This window comes from Gossypium hirsutum, chromosome A05 (genome assembly GCF_007990345.1).
Source record: "Gossypium hirsutum isolate 1008001.06 chromosome A05, Gossypium_hirsutum_v2.1, whole genome shotgun sequence".
In the NCBI taxonomy this organism is placed as follows: Eukaryota; Viridiplantae; Streptophyta; class Magnoliopsida; order Malvales; family Malvaceae; genus Gossypium; species Gossypium hirsutum.
Window position 1 is genome coordinate 56,245,875 of NC_053428.1, and position 12,892 is coordinate 56,258,766.

The 12,892-nt window shown below is 34.8% G+C and overlaps 1 non-coding gene across 1 annotated transcript; it reads left to right on the forward strand.

Moving 5' to 3' along the window:
• The first annotated feature begins 8,752 nt into the window (after positions 1-8,752).
• On the forward strand, positions 8,753-8,858 carry LOC121229821 (small nucleolar RNA R71). Its single transcript, XR_005927777.1, has one exon. It is a non-coding gene; the product is annotated as a small nucleolar RNA R71 (small nucleolar RNA).
• The last annotated feature ends 4,034 nt before the right edge of the window (positions 8,859-12,892 follow it).

Genomic DNA, 12,892 nt, shown 5'->3' on the forward strand with positions numbered 1-12,892 from the left:
TAGTTCAAGGATCCCGACAAATACTTTAATGTCTTCGTTGAGCCCGTCTTCAAATCGTCGGCACATCTTGGCTTCTGTAGGAACATATTCCCTGGCATACTTACTCAATCGAACAAACTCTCTTTCATATTCTGAGACTGTCATATTACCTTGCTTCAGCTCAAGAAACTCTTTACATTTCTGATCAATAAACCTTTCACTAATATATTTCTTCCGAAACTCTTCTTGAAAGAATTCCCAGGTTACCCTCTCTTTTGGTACCACCGAAATCAAAGTCTTCCACCAATTATAGGCTGAATCTCTCAACAAAGATGTAGCACATTTCAAACATTCTTCAGGTGTACAAGATAATTCATCAAATACCCGGATAGAATTTTCAAGCCAGAACTCTGCTTTCTCTGCATCATCATCAATATTTGCTCTAAATTCTTCAGCCCCTTGTTTACGAATTCTGTCAACGGGGGTTCTGTGAAATTTTATCATATCCATACCTTGAGGCATCGGGGGTACAGGTTGAGGAATTGGGGGAGGTGGGGGAGGTCGTACATTTGGGTTCGTACAAACGAACTCAGAGTACCATGCACTCATCATTTGGAGAAAGGCTTCCCGATCCCTTTCTCCTCCTCCCTGACCAACAGTAGGAGGTGGGTTTTCAGTCGGCGCTGCCCCTTCAGCCGGAGCTGGCGCATTACTCTCTACTTCATCTGCCACAGCTGGATCGGGATCCATTTACTATAAAAAAATCATTTAAAAAGGTCAGAAGTCGTCACACTATCACAATTCATACATATGGCATGTATAGCAAAATCCGTACATACAACACGTAGTCCAAGAACCAACTAAACCTGCTCTGATACCACTAAATGTAACGCCCCCACGCCCGAGACCGTCGCCGGAGTCGAGTATGAGGTGTTACTAAGCTTAATTTAACATATTTAGAACTTTGGATTATTTATTTCTACATTCACAGCTTTTAAGCTACTTGCATCACAGTCACAAGAAAAATCATATCTCGAGTTAAGAAACTCGAAATCAAGATCCGTAAATTTTCCCTAAATCTAGACTCATATACCTATCTACTAATTTTTTTCTAGAATTTTTGGTTGGGCCAATTAGTACAGTTTATTAGTTAAAGTTACCCCTGTTTCAGGACTTGATTGGTCAGACCTCTGTTTACTACGAACCACATTTCTCTCTGTAAAAAATCCATATGACTATGAGGTTTGTTTCTAATGAAACTAGACTCAATAAGGATTCTGAGAATATAAAATACACTACCTAATTATATCTTTACAATTTATGGTGAATTTCTAAAGTTGGAACAGGGGATTCAGAAACTGCTATGACCCTGTTTCACTAAAATTCAAATATCTTGTAACATATAATTCCTTTACCTGTTTCATTTGTTTCATGTGAAACTAGACATAATAAGATTCAATTTGATATGTATTCCATCACCAAGTTCAATTTCTATGATTTTTAGTAAATTTTTAAACTCGCGTCAGTGTTGCTGCAGTATTCTGTTTATGGCAAATTTCATCCCTTTTATGAGTTTTTATGCACTAAGTATCTTAATAATTTTCCTTAACATCAAATATAATCTAAACTAAATATTTTCATACTTTATCATTATCAAGCATTTCCTCAACCATTCCATCACCATACCATAAGATCATTTACACAAAAAAATATATTGCTATACATGCCATACTTAAATTTACAAGCCATTACCAAAAGTCTTCCGGATAGTGTGACTGAGCCTTCGACCTATCCCGACTCCTGAGCTGGCTTGTCCCAAACTACAATGAGTAAGAAGGAGGGAGTAAGCATAAATCTTAGTAAGTTCATATGCAAATAATAAGTAACATAACAAACAGTCATACCAATCAACATTAGCATGTATCACTAAAACACATATCACATTTTTAATCATTTTTCATCATCTTATTACCTTATCGTGGTTGTATCAATACTCAACCCGAGGGTTAAATACATACCTGTCCAAAATAACCATTTCACATCACTCACCAATACTTCTCTTTACATCTCGAATATTCCTCCATTGAGTAGAACTTTACCCGTTGAACACATCGGAATATAATTCGGATACATGGATAACTTGCACATAAGTGCCATATATGCAATCAAGCAATCATTTAACCCGCCCATAAGCGAACTCAGACTCAACTCAACGAGCTCAGGCGTTCGCATCCATAAGTGAACTCGGACTCAACTCAACGAGTTCGGATGCTCAATCATCCTAGTGACATGTCACTTGTATCCTAATCTATTCCTAAGGTTCAAACGGGATTTTTCCTCGAACACTTATCCTTGCCGTCTTCCGTAGAATGCCGAAATCAATACTCGGTAACAATTATATTTAACAAGTAGTTCACATAATTTACATATTATTTGAAATTAACCACAAAGCATACATTTCATAATAAAATTCAGCATAACATATAATTAACATCAATAACTTAAAAATAACCATTATGATACATTATTTACACATGAACTTACCTTGGTACCAAAATACAAAGATTTTGCAATTTAGTCCACAATCTTTTCTTTTCCTCGATTGAGGTCGATTCCACGTCTTTCTTGATCTAAAATAACACATTTAGCTTATTTAATACTCACATTATCAAATTAATCCTTAACTCAAATTTTGGCAAAATTACAATTTTACCCCTAAACTTTTGCATATTTACATTTTTGCCCCTAGGCTCGGGATTAAATTTTATTCCTTATTCTTATGTTTTACAACATGCTGATCACTTTTCTCTTCTATGGCAACATCAAATTCTCACTCTAACATGTACTTGTGACTATTAGGTATTTTTACCGATTAAGCCCTTTTACTCGTTTTTGCTTAAAATCGAGTAGTACAAGTTGTCTAACATAATTTAAAACTTCATATTCTATCATAAAACATCAAAATACACAAATTTCACCTATGGGTATTTTTCCAAATATAAACCCTAGGTTAAATTATTGCTAACATAAGCTTTATCGAGTTACCGGGATCTCAAAATCGTAAAAATCATTAAAAACGGGGCTTGGAATCACTTACTATGGAGCTTGGAAGCTTGAAACAAACCCTAGCTATGGAGAACCCTTGAAATTTCGGCCTAATGAAGAAGATGGACAAAAATTGGCTTTTAATTTTGTTTTTAATTCATTTTAATAACTAAATGACCAAAATACCCTTACTACTAAACTTTCCAAAAATTCCTTCCATGTCCTAATTTTGTCCATGAACTTAAAATTGGTCAAATTGCTATTTAAGACCTCATTAATATTCCAAAACAATTTCATACTAAAAACTTCTAGAATGCAAGTTTTGCAACTTATTCGATTTAGTCCCTACTTTCAATTTAAGCACTTTAGGCATAGAATTTCATCACGAAATTTTCACACAATCATGCAATCATATCATAAACCTAAAAATAATTATAAAATAATTATTTCTATCTCAGATTTTTGGTCACGAAACCACTATTCCGATAGGCCCTAATTCGGGATATCACAAAAATCCACCTAGAATTCACTTGTTATTGACTCTAAATTAGACGATTTATTCATTTGACTTAATCCATAGAAATCCCTAATTTATATTATTATCTCTCTCAAGACTAACAATGTCTAACCCTAGGTTGATTAATTGAAATCTCCTTTTAATTAAAACTCCTAGTGTTGCATTAACTCGATCTATGGATTCCTTTATTAGGTTTCACCCTAATCTGGCAAAATTATGTCACCCTATGTCTAGGCATGCAATCAACTCTGCTCAATTACGCTAGATCTACTCTTAGATAGGGACTTTTGCTCCTCTGAATAAGCACATCAATACTTGAATCAATATCCTAGAATATTAAAACCAGAATTAAGAACACATAATTAAGAACAAATTAAATATCTATCATATAATTCAGAAAATAATAACAAGATCCGTCTTAGGTTTCATTCCCCTTAGGTATTTGGGGGGGTTAGTTCATAAGTGTGAAGGAAAACATCTTAGAAGAATGATAACAAAACATAAAGAAAACCCAAAAAACTCCTGAAGGAAATTGAAGGGAGATCTTCAGTCTTGAAGGATAATCCGACTTCTGAGATGGATCAATCGGCTTTCTTCGAGTAATTCTTTGCCTCCTATTCCGTGTCTCTCTTCTAGGTACCTCTTGGGGTGTTTATATAGGATTTAGAATGCTTCAAAACCCTCAAGAGTGGCTTTTTCCGAATAGGAATAGACTTGGGCTCGACAGGGACACGCTCGTGTGACACGCCCGTGTGCAAGTTCTTAAACCCGTGTTTGAGTCTGTTGAATAGACACGGGCATGTGGTCTGCCCGTGTAAGGACGTCCAGGCAGTGCTGATTTCCCATATTGACCCATTTTCTTGGTTTTTGGCCCGTTTCTCGCTCTTTTTACTCTTCTATGCTCACCTAAGTATAAAACATGAAATTAAAGGATTAGGAACATCGAATTCACCAAATCTAAGGATAATTCATCCAAATATATGCTAAGCATGGGATAAAAATATGTATAAATTACGGTTTATCAAATACTCCCACACTTATGCGTTTGCTTGTCCTCAAGCAAAATCCTCAACTCACAATCAAAATAAGCTCTTTTCAACTTATAATTCTCATCAATAGTATCTAAAAATAATCCATAAGTAATCATACATTGAAAATTCAACTCGAAGAACATCAAAGTTTCAAACATTCCAAGTTGAGTATTTTATCACGAAAGCATAGGTGTTTCCCCTCATCTCAGTAATCACCTTTGATTCAAATTATCACAGAGTTTCACATCCTCACTAAAGATTCACTCAAATCACTCAATGTGTTTAAGGATAAGAAATTTATCACTCAACAGCCAATATGAAAAGTTATTACATAGGCTTGCATGAAAATCAAATCTCCACCACTATATATTGAGATAATTCATCAATCAAAAGGTCTTTAGAGGGTTGTAACGTGCTTCGGTTAGGGGTGTGGTCACAACCTGAAAGAAAAGGTTAGAATCGAGGTTGAATTGAAAAATTACCTAAATAGAAAAATACTAAAGCTTGATAAATTACATTCCTAATTAGAAGATCCTAGAATTGAGCTTTTCTTCATGAGATATAGAATTAAATACTTAAGCTTAAAAACAAAAAATTACTGTATGTTTTTTTTAAGAACAGGTCAAGTGAACGTAGAATTTTGCTAACTATCAAAAATAAAACATAGCTAAGCAATTTATTCAAATCAAATCTCGACAAAAATAGGGATCAAATTAATAGGAGATTTCAACAATAATGGGTTATGGGTTAATATCGAGGTTAGATCAATGAATGGGTTGTTAGGCTCAAGGGGGTTCACTAATGGTTAATTATGAAGGTAGGCTTTTATGGAATGAGTGGGTTAAACCTAAGTGCCTTTATCATTTTGACATATCAAATCAAAGGTGTGGTCTTAACATGCATAATCAAGCAAGTTCTAGAATAACAAATCAATGTTGACACACTCATAGCAATAATAAAAGTGAGGATGATAGAAATAATAGATGCTTTAAAGGCTCAAGATCTCACAATAATTATGGCTTTTTGATGTCAAACATGTGAATTTCAACTCAAGATAATACCTAAACTTGGGGAAACAACCTAAAAAAATTTTATTCTCAAAAATCAACTTATCATGCTTGATTCTATAATTCCTTAAAGTTTAAACAATCAATGCATAAATGCCTATGTTTTAATTCAAGATATATCAATAAAAATCATAAATTAATCAAAATTCATTCTAAAAATGATATGAGAAGATTATTTGAGAATAAGACAAAATTCAGAGATTTTTCTGATAATGATATAAATAACCCCCCACACTTAAGATGTACATTGTCCTCAATGTATAAAGATATATAATAGCAATATAAATATAATATAAAAAGAGAGAAAGAGAAGTGAAACTGCCCTGAGATTGTGGATGAAATCCTTGGATTAGCTAGAACGAGAACTGAAGATAAAGTTGAAGTAAAGGTATGATTCTGAGGGATAAATGAGAAGACACTACTGTGAAGGAGAATTAAGGGAATAATTCGATGATTACCATAAAGATAGGTAAAGTTTAAAAATATAAAACATGATTCTTCAAAAATAAATGGAAATAAAAGTAAAGAAAATAAAATTAAAACTAGTTTAAAAAGAGGCACGGTCGTGTCGCCCAACACTGGCCCCACACCCCTGTGTGCCTCATGTCCAGCCCGTGTTTATCGCGAAATGAGGAATCGCTACACGACCTGAGGACACACTCGTGTGTATAGGCCGTGTGGTTACATGGTCGTAACGCACGACCATGCGTGAAGTGGTTCACTTCTCCAACGCCCGTGTATGTATGTGCACGCCCGTGTTATTTTGACAGTCTCGACAATAGGTGGTGACACGGGCGTGTCGCACGCCCGTGTTAATTTGGCAGTTTTGACCACGATTATAGACACGGGCGTGTCGTACGCCCGTGTTAATTTCACAGAATTGCCCACGGCCACGTTGCACGGTCGTGGAAATGTATCAAATCCTGTGTTTTGGGTAAATTTTTTTCCTCTATTTTACATGGCGTATCGCCTGACCGTGTCACCGCCCATGGTATGAGCACGGCCTAAGGCACGCCCGTGTGCCTGGCCATGTGGTTTCTGGAAAACCTATATTCATGTACTCAGTTAGTGATTTAAATGTTAAAAATTAAAATTTAAAGAAGTTAACATCGTTAGTGCTCAGGTTGCCTCCCGAGGAACGCTTATTTATAGTCTAAGCTTGACTTACCTGTCTGTTGCATGGTAATGGTGGTGCGAGGAGTTTACACTCTCCTATTCCTGCTATGAAACTCAAAATAAGGTTTTAGATAGGTACAATTTACCTTAAAGGTGCCGAATTTAGGAAGAATTACCTCGACTGTCCCATATAGAAAAATGCTGAGTACCGTAAGAGGGATTGATCCATTAGGTTCAGAAGTGGCAATACGAGGGTCTGCTGCATCTAGTAGTACTTTGTCTCCAACTTTAAGTTGACTTGGTGAAACATTGAGCTCGTCATGGCGTGGTTTTGGTCTATCGTGTACTCTCGATTTCTGTGTCCGCCATTCATCTAGTACCTCAATTTGTAGCCTTCGTTCTTCATAGATGGGTCCTTTGTTGTTACTTGAACAACGCTTATGTATGTTTTTCGAACATTTTTCCTACAAAGAAGGTTGCACCACATGATCAGTATTAGTAGAATTTCAAGCTTGAAGAGTGATTGTTTCATCACCCACACGAAGTGTGAGTTCACCTGTACCAACATCAATTATAGTTCTAGTAGTTACTAAAAAGGGTCTTCCTAAAATTAAAGGCACATCATTATCCTCTTCTATATCTAGAACAACAAAATCAATTAGGAATATAAATTTGTCAATTTTAACGAGTACATCTTCAATAATGCCCCTAGGAAATCTAATTGTTTTATCTGCTAATTGAATTCTCATCATAGTTTGTTTGGGTTTCCGAATACCTAGTTGTTTAAACATTTTATAGGGCATGACATTAATACTAGCCCTTAAATCAGCCAAAGCATTACTAACATCTAAGCTACCAATTAAACAAGGAATTGTAAAACTCCCTGGATCTTTCAATTTGTTGGCCATCTTATTTTGTAGAATGGTCAAGCAAACTGGATTCATCTCCACATGCGACGCCTCATCCAACTTCCGCTTATTTGCTAAAAGCTCCTTTAAAAATTTAACTATGTTTGGTATCTACGAAAGAGCTTCAATAAACGGTAAGTTAATATCCAATTTCTTTAATAGTTTAAGGAATTTACCAAATTGTTCATCTATGCGGTCTTTCTTTATCGCATTGGGGTACGGCACCCGTGGTTTGTACTATTTACTTACTGGTTTTTGCTCACTGTGGACTACCTCACCTTTACCTTTACTTACCATAATTCCTTGCCTCGTTTCTGGTTCAGGTTCAACTAACCCTTCCTCGTATTGAATGGTAATCGCATTGAGTTGTTCCCTTGGGTTAGATTCAGTGTTACTCGGCAGGCTACTTTGTGGTCATTCAGAAATAAGTTTAGCAAGCTATCCTATCTGAGTTTCGAGCCCTTGGATGATGCTTGTTGATTCTTAAGTGCTTTTCAGTTTCTGAAAGCGGGTTTCTGACACCGAGATAAACTTTGTTAGCATCTCTTCAAGGTTCAGCTTCTTTTCATGTTAGTAAGGTGGTTTTTGAAAACCCGGAGGATGTTGTGGCCTTTGATTCCCTTGACTACCCCACGAGAAGTTGGGATGGTTCCTCCAACCTACATTATAAGTATTATTGTATGGGTTATTTTGAGGTCTAGAATTGTTGTTACCCATATATTGAACTTGTTCCTCCTCGGTGTTAGGGTTGAAGGATTGTTATTCTATGTGTAATCCTCTTCATTTGAATCACATCTCATCACTGGATGTACCTGAGTAGAACCATATAAACCGTCAATCTTTTTATTTAAAAGTTCTACCTGGTTAGTTAGCATAGTAACTACGTCGAGGTTGAAAACAGCAGCTACTTTTGTCAGCTTTGTTCTCATGACTTGCCATTGATAGTTATTCAATGACACCTTTTCAATAAATTTGTAAGCCACTTCAGGTGTTTTGTTGTTGATAGTCCCACCAGTAGCTATGTCGATAAGTTGCCCTATTGAGGGGTTCACACCATTGTAAAACGTTTGAACCTGCAACCATAAAGGCAACCCATGGTGAGACACTTTCTCAATAGATCCTTGTATCTCTCCCATGCATCATAGAGTGTTTCTAAATCCATCTGCATAAAAGAAGAGATATCATTCCTCAACTTAGCCATTTTAGCTAGCGAAAAATATTTAAGTAAAATTTTTTCAGTCATTTGTTCCCAAGTAGTGATTGGCCCTCGTGGTAACAAGTTCAACCACTTTTTAGCTTTTTTCCTCACCAAAAAGGGAAATAACTGAAGGTGAAAGGGATCATCAGAAATGCCATTGATTTTAAAAGTGCAAAATTCCAGAAAATTTACCAAATGAGTGTTTGGATCCTCGTCCTGCAAACCATCAAACTTAACAAACTGTTGTATCATTTGAATCGTGTTAGGTTTCAGTTCAAAATTATTTGTAGCAACAGCAGGCCTAACTATACTTGACTCAGTTCCTGTTAAAGTAGGTTTAGCATAATCATACATAGTGCATGGAGCAGGATTCTGATTTACTGGATCAACGGCAATTCCAGAAGGTAGCGGGTTTTCCTGATATTTAGCCATCTCCTCGGTTATGGTAGAAATATCGTCCTCTTGCTCTTCCTCTGTGTATCTTAAGCTTCGCCTTATTTTTCTTCAGTTTCTACAAGCTGTACCATCGATCTCACTATCAAAAATAATGGTTCTGACGGGTTTCTTCTAGTCATAAACTATAAAAACCTGGCAGAAGAAAAAAGGAAAATTTATTAACAAAAATCAAAATAAAATTTAAATTGCAATAAAATAAATGGCTAAAGTAATAAAAATTAAGTGTTCCTAATATCTTAGTTCCCTGGCAACGGCACCAAAAACTTGATGTGATGTGAATCGTGATATGTTTTATAATTTATGAATGTTTGTTCTTAAAAACTTAACTATTATCATGACAAAGGCAAGCGCACCTTATCAGACAGTAGTATAGCTTATGGCAAGACCGGGATGTCGAACCCAAAGGAACTAAAAGTACTAGTGTTAACTTTCTTTTTATTATATAGCCTAAAAATAAAGGGGTTTGTTTTATCTAAACTAATTACTAAACTAAGAATGCACAGAAAGTAAATTGGGGAAATAAATTTTGGGAAAATTGAACGATTTGGACAATACCCAAGGGAAAAATCCACCTAGACTTCACTTGTTATTGAATCTGAATTAGACGATTTATTCATTTGACTTGATCCGTAGAAATCCCTAATTTATATTATTATCTCTCTCGAGACTAACAATGTCTAACCCTAGGTTGATTAATTGAAATCTCTTGCTAATTAAAACCCCTAGTGTTGCATTAACTCGATCTATAGATTCCTTTATTAGGTTTCACCCTAATCTGGCAAAATTATGTCACCTTATGCCTATGCATGCAATCAACTCCGCTCAATTATGCTAGATCTACTCTTAGATAAGGACTTTTACTCCTCCGAATAAGCACATCAATACTTGAATCAATATCCTGGAATGTTAAAACAAGAAATAAGAAAACATAATTAAGGACATATCAAATATTTATCATATAATTCAGAAAATAATAACAAGATCTGTCTTAGGTTTCATTCCCCTTAGGTATTTGGAGGGGTTTAGTTCATAAGTTTAAAGGAAAACATCTCAGAAAAATGATAACAAAACATAAAGAAAGCCCAAAAAACTCCTGAATGAAATTGAAGGGAGATCTTCAGTCTTGAAGGATAATCTAGCTTTTGAGATGGATCAATCGGCTTTCTTCGAGTAATCCCTTGCCTCCTACTCCGTGTCTCCCCTCTAGGTACCTCCTGGGGTGTTTATATAGGATTTAGAATGCTTCAAAACCCTCAAGAGTGGCCTTTTTCGAATAGGACTAGACTTGGGCTCGACAGGGACACGCCCGTGTGCAAGTGCTTCAACTCGTGTTCGAGTCTATTGAATAGACACGAGCATGTGGTCTCCCGTGTAAGGAAGTCTAGGCTGTGTTGATTTCCCATGTTGACCTATTTTCTTCATTTTTGGCCCGTTTCTCGCTCTTTTTACTCTTCTATGCTCACCTAAGTATAAAACATGAAATTAAAGGATTAGGAGCATCGAATTCACCAAATCTAAGGATAATTCATCCAAATATATGCTAAGGATTTGATAAAAATATGTATAAATTATGGTTTATCATCTTGCATGTGGAATAATTCCGCGAAAAATGACATAGCAACAAAGGAAAAATTCCTTCATGATAGTCGGTATTATTTTTGAGAGGATTCATTTTTATTTAAACAGTGTGCAGATAATATAATCTGAAAGTGTGTAGCTGAAAGTTAGATTGCTGAGATCTTGTATCATTGCCATTCATCTCAAGGTGGGGGACACTTTGGTGGTTCACGGGCTGCAACAAAGATTTTACATTCAGGTTTCTTTTGGCCTACACTATTTAAAGATGCTTATGCTTATGTGAAGAACTGTGATAAATGCCAAAGGACTAAAAATATATCAAGGAGGAATGAGATGCCTGTAACAGCCCGTTTTTAGGATTAACTGGAACAGTGGTTTCGGGGTCACCAAATCCGACGAGTAGGTTTGTAAATATTATATTTAATATTTACGAGTTAATTGTGATTTTTAAAAATATTTTTGATATTGTGATATTTGTTTTATAAGTGATTTATTAAGTTCAAGTGGTATGACCCTAAGGTCAAGTGGGTTTAGGAAATGAGGTATCAGGACCTCATTTCTATAAATCGAGTCGTAAATATTTTTATAAATATTTACAAAGTGGCAAAAAGATGGTATTAAAGTTTCGTTGAAAAATTTTATCGTTTCGATAGTTAATTAAGCAAAAGGACTAAATCGCGTAAAATGCAAAAAGTTACATTCTAATTGTTTAAGTGTTTATTTTCCATGTTTTACTAAAGTAGAAGTCCCTATTTATCAATTAAACCATTACTTTATGATAGTGGAGATTGGTGGTTTGGCATATATGAAATTATGTATTATTATAAAGGACAAAAAGGTAAATGGAATATTAAAATGTATAAATAAAAATAAATAAAGTAACAGCCCAATTTGGACCTTAATTGGAACGGTGGTTTCGGGACCACGAATCCGAGTTAGAATAATATTTAAATATCATTTTCTATGTTTAAAATGTATGAAGTTGCTTTTGTGAAAGTTTCGTTTAAAAATTTTAGTGTTTGGAGGTCGATTGATGAAAAAATGGTTTAATCGCGTAAAATGGAAAATTTAAGGGTTAATGTATAAGGGCCAAATTATGATTGTTTTTATATTATGGAATATTAAGGTTGCAATTTGGCCATAAATAGGAATTGGTGGCCGACCAATATGCATGGATTAATGACTTGAATTGTTTGTTATATTTTATGGCATTATGGTATACTTTAATATATGTTAATATATTATATTTAATAAAAGATGAAAGTGTTCATCTTTCTTTTATTTTTACTCGGCCGAAACTAAGAGAAAGAAAAGAAAGTTTCAGCTTTGATATTTTCGGTCCTTGCATGTTCAATTAGGTAAGTGATTTGAGTTTGGTTTTTGTTAATTTTTACACTTTTGAGATAGTTGCTTTGAATACTATAAAGCCCATGCTTGAAATTTTGAAATTGATGATATAGTCATGAAGTGTCATTGTTAATAGTTTGATAAAATTTACGTTTGATGTGAGAAAATAAAATAAATGTGTTAGATTAACATTTTGGTATTGGGATTTTTGGTAATTTTGAGCATTTAGGGTAAAATTGAAAAAAAAAGTACTAAATTGAAGGACTAGATTGTGAAATTAGTGAAATGGGAGGATTTATATAAGCTTAGTGAACATTCGGCCCTAGCATTGTATATACAAATTCTTCATATTTTGTGTTTTGAGAAAATTGGATTAAATTGTAAAAGTGCATAATATTAGGGGTAAATTGGTAAATTGCTCAATTATGTGTATTTGTACCTAAATGAAGGAAATTCTATTTGAATGAGATTAATTTCAAAATTTTTAGATCAAGAACCAAAAAGATCGGACGTGGATCGGGGAAAATAAAAAAAAAATCGTTGAGTAGTCGAATTCGACTATCCGTCGAAATCCGAGGTAAGTCGTTAAGCAAATATTTATTGTTGGTTTAAATAAATATAATTTATATATTTGTGTGAGCCGCGTTGAA